Consider the following 7,943-nt stretch of genomic DNA (forward strand, 5'->3'; position numbering starts at 1 on the left):
CGATGTTCATTATATGACTAAGGTAGTGCGTTCGAACCTCGCCACAGGCTAACTTCGATTGCACGCAATCACTTATGACATAGCACATATTAAGAGTATATTACCTGGTTAGTTGTAGAGATAGAAACGTCGTGGATTCTGGCAAATGGAAGTTTCGCTGTGTTGGCTACTGCTAAACTTATGCCGCCGTACTGTTTCATTTTTGCCTTGAATAGCTTCTTCTGTAAATTAAAGAGCTGTCTTCGAGATTTGGTAAAGTTGTCTGCTTGATATTACCAGTGATTTTTAATTGTTAAACTGGAAGGCGATTCAAATTTGCAAACAAAAAAAACGTACAATAAGTAAAATTCACATTTTAAAGACAGTAACGAGACACATATACTGTATGGAATATGTCAATTGATTTACCGTAGTAAATAAATAAGAATGATAGCATTATTTTTCATCAAAAATTCGACTCAAAACTTTGCGGTCACTGCACTCCAGTTTGACAAACACTGATATAGACACACTAACTTACGGTTTCATCAAGACACACAAGAACGCTGACGTTTTTGGCCAGTAACATTTTCCAAAATTCTTCCTCTTTTCCCGCTACTGGACACTGGGTGGCGATAAAGTGTCCGCCAAACCGGTTCTGTAAAGCATACGGCTTTAAATTTACCAAAATGCAAACTTAATACAATAGGTAACCTTTTTTATATGGCTGACCCCTTTTGCTTTTTAACATGATAGCGTGTCCCATTCCTTTTAAACCAAATAATTCTTTTATCTAACCCTACAATAATTAATTACTCTCCGAATACTACTCCAGCAAGCTAAACTTTGTGAACACAAGCTGAGATGCTTTATTATCATTAACATTTAAGTAATATGTAATGACAATAATGCCCTTTAGCTAATATAATGTAAATCAAATCACTTAAAAGATGTTACGTGGGCCCTTAAAACTTCTAAATAAAATCCAGGTTGAGGAACATTACTTTAGAGAAACCTGTCCCTTAAATAATTACCTCAATGTATGAAGCATTCGTTTTTATCTCCATTTGTTCTGTTTCAGACCATATCTTGACTGCGTTGCTGTTATCTATATATTGAAGTATTTATTGTTTATAATTTAACTGAAACATCAAGTAAATAGCCAGCAAAACCTACAGCAAGTTAGAGACGAATTCCCAGGCACCCATTCCGCTCCATAATTCCATTCGTCCAAAATTTTGAATTCTTCTTTCGCGATATGGACTCTATATAAAATGATTCTCACGTAATAATGTATGGCAAAAAGGGGTGCCTTTTCAAAGGCCTACAGCAACTAGTTATAAGTGCAAGGTTTGAACTAGTCTTTGGCGAGGTTCGAACTCACGACCACAGCATAACATTTTTTTATTGTATTATTATTATTATTGCTAGTCAGGATATGTTTAAGGTTTTATATCACAGATGTATACAAGAACATTACGATTTGTAAGGTAACTAGTTTAGTTCAACACTTAACTGCCGTACATTTGTTCTCTCGTCATTTGCTGCAACTTGTCGGCGTTGTAATCTGTGTCGGGTAGGGACAGGTGTTCCAACAGCAATCTTCGAATAAATGAATATTGCTCCTGAAAGAAAACAACATTATACAGCATGACTAAAGTAGTTTATTAAAGTCGTTGTTATTTTTCTTAAAGCAGGATGTGGTATGATACACAGATTTTCGTAGAAATTTCTATAAAAACTATAAAATCTAACATAGGGATGTCCCCAACTTTACATTATATATACTAATACATTTAAAAAACAAAAAAAATTGCTTTAGAATAAGAACTTTACATCAGTTGTTACGTGCTTTGATAAATTTACTTTTAAAGGTTGCGATGCACCGGTATATTTTTCTTTGCGAACGTTTCGTCAATAATTCTTGCCATCGCAGTGTGAAATAATTTAAAATGAAAACGCAATAATCGACAAAACACACGGTAATCGGCAGAGTAAGCTCATTTTACACACCGACGATGACATGAGATGTTGCCGATACGTTTGTAAACACAAATATATGTCGATTTTATCGAAACGTCTTGTATTTCATAGATGTTATAGTTTTTATAAACACTGTGTGTATCTTACCCAGTCTTGGACCAACTGAGATTTATGTTGTTTCAACTTTACAACCGTATTATTTAAATCCACATTTCCTTTGGTATCTGCCTCATCGAAAGCAGTGTCCATTGCAATGTAAACACCAGTCAGTTCTTTAGAGGCACTGAAATTATAAAATAAATTATTTTTGCACGCTAAGAAATTTTATTTTCTGTTGGGGATCCAACTTGAAAAACATTATTTCAAATTTCTAACTTTAAAATTGCTTAGCGTTTTCTTTTAGCCTACTTGTCAGACAAACTTTCCTTTAGATTAGAAAGCCGGTAGTATTTTTTCAGAAAAGAGCACTTTCATTAAGATAAACGAATATTGATGCTTTGTATGGTAAATATTGTACCTTCGCACCTTTGAAACGGCTCACATTTGTTCATTTCACTCTAATAAGTCACAGTTACCTGCAATGAACGGTAATTGGATTCCTTCTGTCGTGACTTTCTTCGACCATTTTTCGCAAGTGAATCAAGCTAGTTGTAGTAACAGGTGTTCCGTGGTCAGGCCAGCCAATGAAGTGGAACTGAGTGACAGGGCGTTGTTCCTGGTACTAAATATACACACACAAAAAAAGCTTGTCATTTCCCTAACACTGCTTCGTGTCCCAGTGGCCGAAGGCTTAGTTTAAGAACTCTCTTCTGGTGTAAACGAACTTATAAAGCGACGTTTTGGCAGCAGACACTAGCTAACCACAGGTATATAACTTCGTTTACACCAGAAGAGCGATTTCTATCTATTGATACTTTATTCAGGTTTAAGTTTTAATTTTACACAAATTTGAATAACAAGTAATTACTTCGATTGTCCCAAGTTCAAGCTTCCTTTGGATTATGTTTCCAAACCGCTTTTCCTCTAATGAATTTATCCTGAACCTTCCGTGTGTTGAAGTTGACAATAATTGCGGCCAATATCGTACTGGTTTGGTCTGATATAAGATTCAGATTTAAACGTGAATGGCAAATTAAAACGGTTTATTTCAAGGACGGTTACCTTGGCTTGTTTTTCGCTTATCATCACAATGGTTGAGCAGTTCTGTTGCCAAATCAATTTCCAGAATTCGTGAATCGTTGTCGATTTGGGATCCCGCGTGGATATGAATTTAGACTCGTTGTTGTAACCCTATTTTCAATTTAGTATGAATTTAAGCAAACGTTGTTTGTGCAATAAAAAAGAAAGAAAGATTAGAATACTTTGTGTAAAATAACACAAAGATTTTGTTAACCTAGCTTACCGGTATGTAAGGAACGTTGTAGTAGTCCCTTCCCGCTCTTGTTCTTGCTTTAAAATTTTTACAAAATTTAATTGACGCTACATCATTCATTTTCCAATAGTGTTATTGGTAGTCATTTGTACTTACTTGAATATAAGTTTTTCGATTTGTACCTCGAAGCATTGCGTTTGTTCAACGTTGCAGTCAGAATGCTATTAATTCCTAGACTTGAACGCAACCCCTATAAAAATGTATTTTACTTAGGAAAAACAAAACAAGAGTCTTGATAATTTACCACTCAGTGGCGCACAGTCAATGTAGTGCACAAAAAATATAATGTATTTCTCTGATGTTTTGGTTTGGCCGATCGGTAAAACACACTACTCTATTTTTAAAAGCGTGGCAGTGTTTTCAAAGAGTAATTTAAACCTTGCAATTGGATATTGACTTCCATATTCTAGTTCGATCCTCGTAATTGTTCTTAAACGGAAAAAAGGGACTTTTTAATATTCTACATAGCCACCGCCGGAAACCAACTTACATTGAACTGGTCTTGGCAGTCTTTAAAGTTGTTTTGTGAGCTCAGCAGATAGTTGTTGTATAAGTCAGATTTTAATCTGAGTCTTTTAGCCTTGGGATCATTTTCGTCGAAACTAGTATCTGTAACATCAACTAAAAGAATTGTTAAATAAAAAGTCGCATTATAGTTGGTAACTCTTTGCAAACACTTTCTTACCATCTGGAAAGCTCCACTTGCGCTCGGAGTCCACCTCTCCACCTCTGTACGTTTAAAATGAAAAAAGGTTATAAAAAAGCTACATAGCTTAGTCAGTTTATGGTTAATGTAGCTCGAAATTACTGAATAAGGTTGTTTTATAACGTTGGAACATAATTGACCTTAGCGAACATGCTGTTTGGGATAAAAATTGGCGCTATGGCAGTATAAATGAATTTTACGAAATCGGAATTAATCCTGCACGATTTTGAAAGTGCTCAATCAGCACTCGTGTCTAATATTATTATCTATGGTTCAGTCACAATACCTTACCTTTTACAATAGCAGCAGCAAGCAACGCACAAAGCAATAATAAGCAAGATCGTTATGATGAGCAGAATTAGTGTGATACTGGCCATTCCTAAATAGAAGAAAAGTTTGATATATTTGCTATGGTTTATTTTAGCTGCACACGAAAAGTTACTTTTTGCTGATTTGCAAAATCCATCCACTGCCACCCATTCATTTGGACCTTCGCATGTTGTAGCTCTAATCTGTGTTAAAATTATTATGTGTTGTGTTTTTGTAAACGTGTTACAATTATAGCAAGTTTACCTGCGCAGTTATGCGAGTTTTATTTCCGTGTCCTTGAAGAGAAATGTTCATTCGATGTTCCGCGTTAGGTTCTGTTCTTGTCAAATCGTATTCTTGGAACGTTGTGTTTGATGAACTGATGACTTTAACCTGAAATGTCATCCCTGTTGTTGAGATTTTCGTTGGTTTAACTTTTAACGGTTTTCTAAAGACCGGGAAAATTATTTTTACGAGAAATTGATATCGATTTAAAAAACAATGTTTAATCCTTTTTGTTTATTTTGCAATGTGCTCGTATCTATTGGTTCCTAAAGCATTTACATTTTAGTGACTTGTCGCTTAAATCATAGGCGTAGCCAAGGGGGGCTGAGGGGCCATGGCCCCCCCAAAATTTATAAATATTTTACTCTTAATAATTTGTTTTTTTAGCATTTTTGAGCAGTACCACAACATTTGATCACAGGCATGCCACACTTTCAATTCTCATGTACTGTTACGTCACAAACGATGTAGTTAATATAACATTTACTATACATTAATGTAGTTTTACTACTTTCAGACAGTTTTTGCTCTTGGACTATTTTTTTAGTATTGCGTTAACACTAATTCAGTTGCTGCTCGAAACGGTTTGCTAGCATTGTGATGTGTGTTCGTTGCGGCAGTTAATACAATGGTAAAAGCTAAACGAAAAATTCCAACTTTTTGGCCCCCCAAAATTTTCGGCTGGCTACGCCACTGGCTTAAATGCACCCTACGTTGAAACAAAGTGTGCCTGAAAGTACAGAAAGGTTTGAGGAATACAAATAAAAGTTGATTTGTTTAAATAACGTTGTTTGACCCTGGCATTGTTTCATGTTTTAACTTTTTTTAATAATTACCTCTGCCACATTTTAAAGCTTAACAATGCACAATTGTTGCAATTAATTTCCCAAAAAACACACAAAATTTCTCCGTTGTCGGTATCACCAAGAAAAAGTACTTTCATTTAACTTACTGTGTAGCTGAGAATATTTCCGCTCTCATCTGACGGCATAACGACTGTGCAAACCTTTACGGTTGATTCTATCCTGGCTTTTGTAACGGGTTCGGCCAAACCGTAGCTTGTGTTAGCTGATAAGGTTGAATGCACAGACCCGCTGAAGCAACGACCAAATAATGCAGCCACCTTTAAACAATACACACTGTAAACACGAGTTTATTTGATATGGAATTTGCTACTTTAGATTAGGTTTGCAACCGTAATATCCTTGCATCAATATAGTGCTGTATATCCTCGAAAAAACGTTTATCGGGTGGGCAATAAAGAATTAATCTGCCTTGTATTTCGAGGCTACCATTTTCAAATGGTTACACTTTTGTTGGTAATTGGCTTGATAGATAGCATTAGTAAATAAATCTTGTGGACTCTATAGATAAATGGGGCCTAATTGTTGCATGGTTTGCTATTTATTAACTCGCAATTGTTATGTATGGAATTACTTCTGCTTGGCATTATATATTATTAGAAAACGTGCTTTAATTCGCAGTAGATAGAAACATGGAGATTAAGAGTCTTACCTTAAAGGTGTATTTTGTACGTTTTGTTAGATTCCCAATGGTCGTAGTGAGATCTTTATAGTCAACACGTTTGTCGGTGATGTTTTTACCGCTTATTACCACCTGCTTAATACATTGCGTTGATAATATAAAATGATAATTCATGCTCAGCTAAAACATCGCGAAAAATCAAAACAAATTATATGTTAAACACAATATCCAGTACCTCTTAACTAGGCCGCAGCGAATTTTAAAATATAGAAATTTTCGGTGAATTACCGTGATATTTACCGCATTTTAAAAACATTCGTTGATGTAGTAAGAATATCAAAAATAAAGCAGAAGAAAGAAGCATTTTGAAATTTTTCAATATTTCTTTATTCATTTCAAAAAAATAATATTTAAAACGTTCACAAAATGCTACCTACTTCTGTATGGGCTTTGATATTCATTCCACGTTTAACTACAACCTCCAGCCATTATCCTTTAAAAACATGCTGATGTTATTAAAATAATAAGTATAAAAGTGGACGTTACCGTTATATTCGAGCAGTTATATTTGTCTTGTAACTTCAGCAAGTTGTCTTTCCAACTGACTTTAAGTTGTGTGGAATTGCAAGTAACCGGCTCCAATTTTGGTTCAACTGCATATCAGATGAAACATTAACGTGCAATAGTTCGTTGTAAAAGCTTTGTTTTAATTCATTGACAACGAAACGCCTTCATGCTCCTTACGTATTGCCTTGAATTGTATTAAAAACGATTGAAAAGTTATGAATATATTGTTTTGTAAAAAGTGTGCGACTAGTTTTTAAGTTTATTAGAGTGTGAGAAGCAAAAAAAGAAGTTTTAGATCACTGCCCTATATTCTAATTAAGCTGACCTTTACAGGCAATTGAATATTTCTTTAATTTAAAGATGTTCATAAAACCGTGAGTAAAAATGTAGTAATTTGGAACATTTCTTTAAATTTTTCGTCATTACTAATGTTTGAATACTATTGCCAATGTTTGTTAAATTGATCAGAAATTTGTATCATTGTCATACTTACACTTTACTAGGCAAGAGTAGTAAGTGTCACTATCTTTACAAGCCTTGTTAAGAATTTGATTACTATCAAAGTCCCAAACTTTCTGCTGGCAAGTTGTGTGACCAACATCTGTGAACTCTGTAGCATTTTCACCATCGCTCCATTTCCATTGTTGGTTTGACTCATTGAATCGAGCCCCGATGAAAACTTTAGAGTGTAAATCTACATAATAATGAAGTCTATCAAAAACGTGAGGCTAAGGTCAGTTTCATGACACACATGGAGCACATGGCCATAAAGTCCCCAAAATATTTTTTGCTTGTTTTAACTACAAAAATTAGAAAATTTAACTCTGCGCAGGATCTGATTTATCTTTCTAGCATGTTTTTATTATACCACTTTAATACAATCGTTTTAGCTCAAAGGCATCTTACGTCGTTTTACACGCCCCCAAAGAAAAGTGTGATAACTTAAAATGCATAAAGCGCGAATCGAAAACATCTTCTCATAAAGCTGTTGAATTAAAAGCAACACCTCTCCAACCTAAAACTTTAACGATATAAACCAGCTGTGTAGGGATCTTATGGTTATTTCTTTATGTTGTCACGTTTCGATAAAACTTTATGACATCATATTTGTATGTAACTTTATGACATCATATTTGTATGTAACTTTATGACATCATATTTGTATGTAACTTTATGACGCGTCGTTGTTGTGACTTT

The sequence above is a fragment of the Ascidiella aspersa genome, chromosome 6, assembly GCF_963924565.1.
Source record: "Ascidiella aspersa chromosome 6, kaAscAspe10.2, whole genome shotgun sequence".
Classification (NCBI taxonomy): Eukaryota; Metazoa; Chordata; class Ascidiacea; order Phlebobranchia; family Ascidiidae; genus Ascidiella; species Ascidiella aspersa.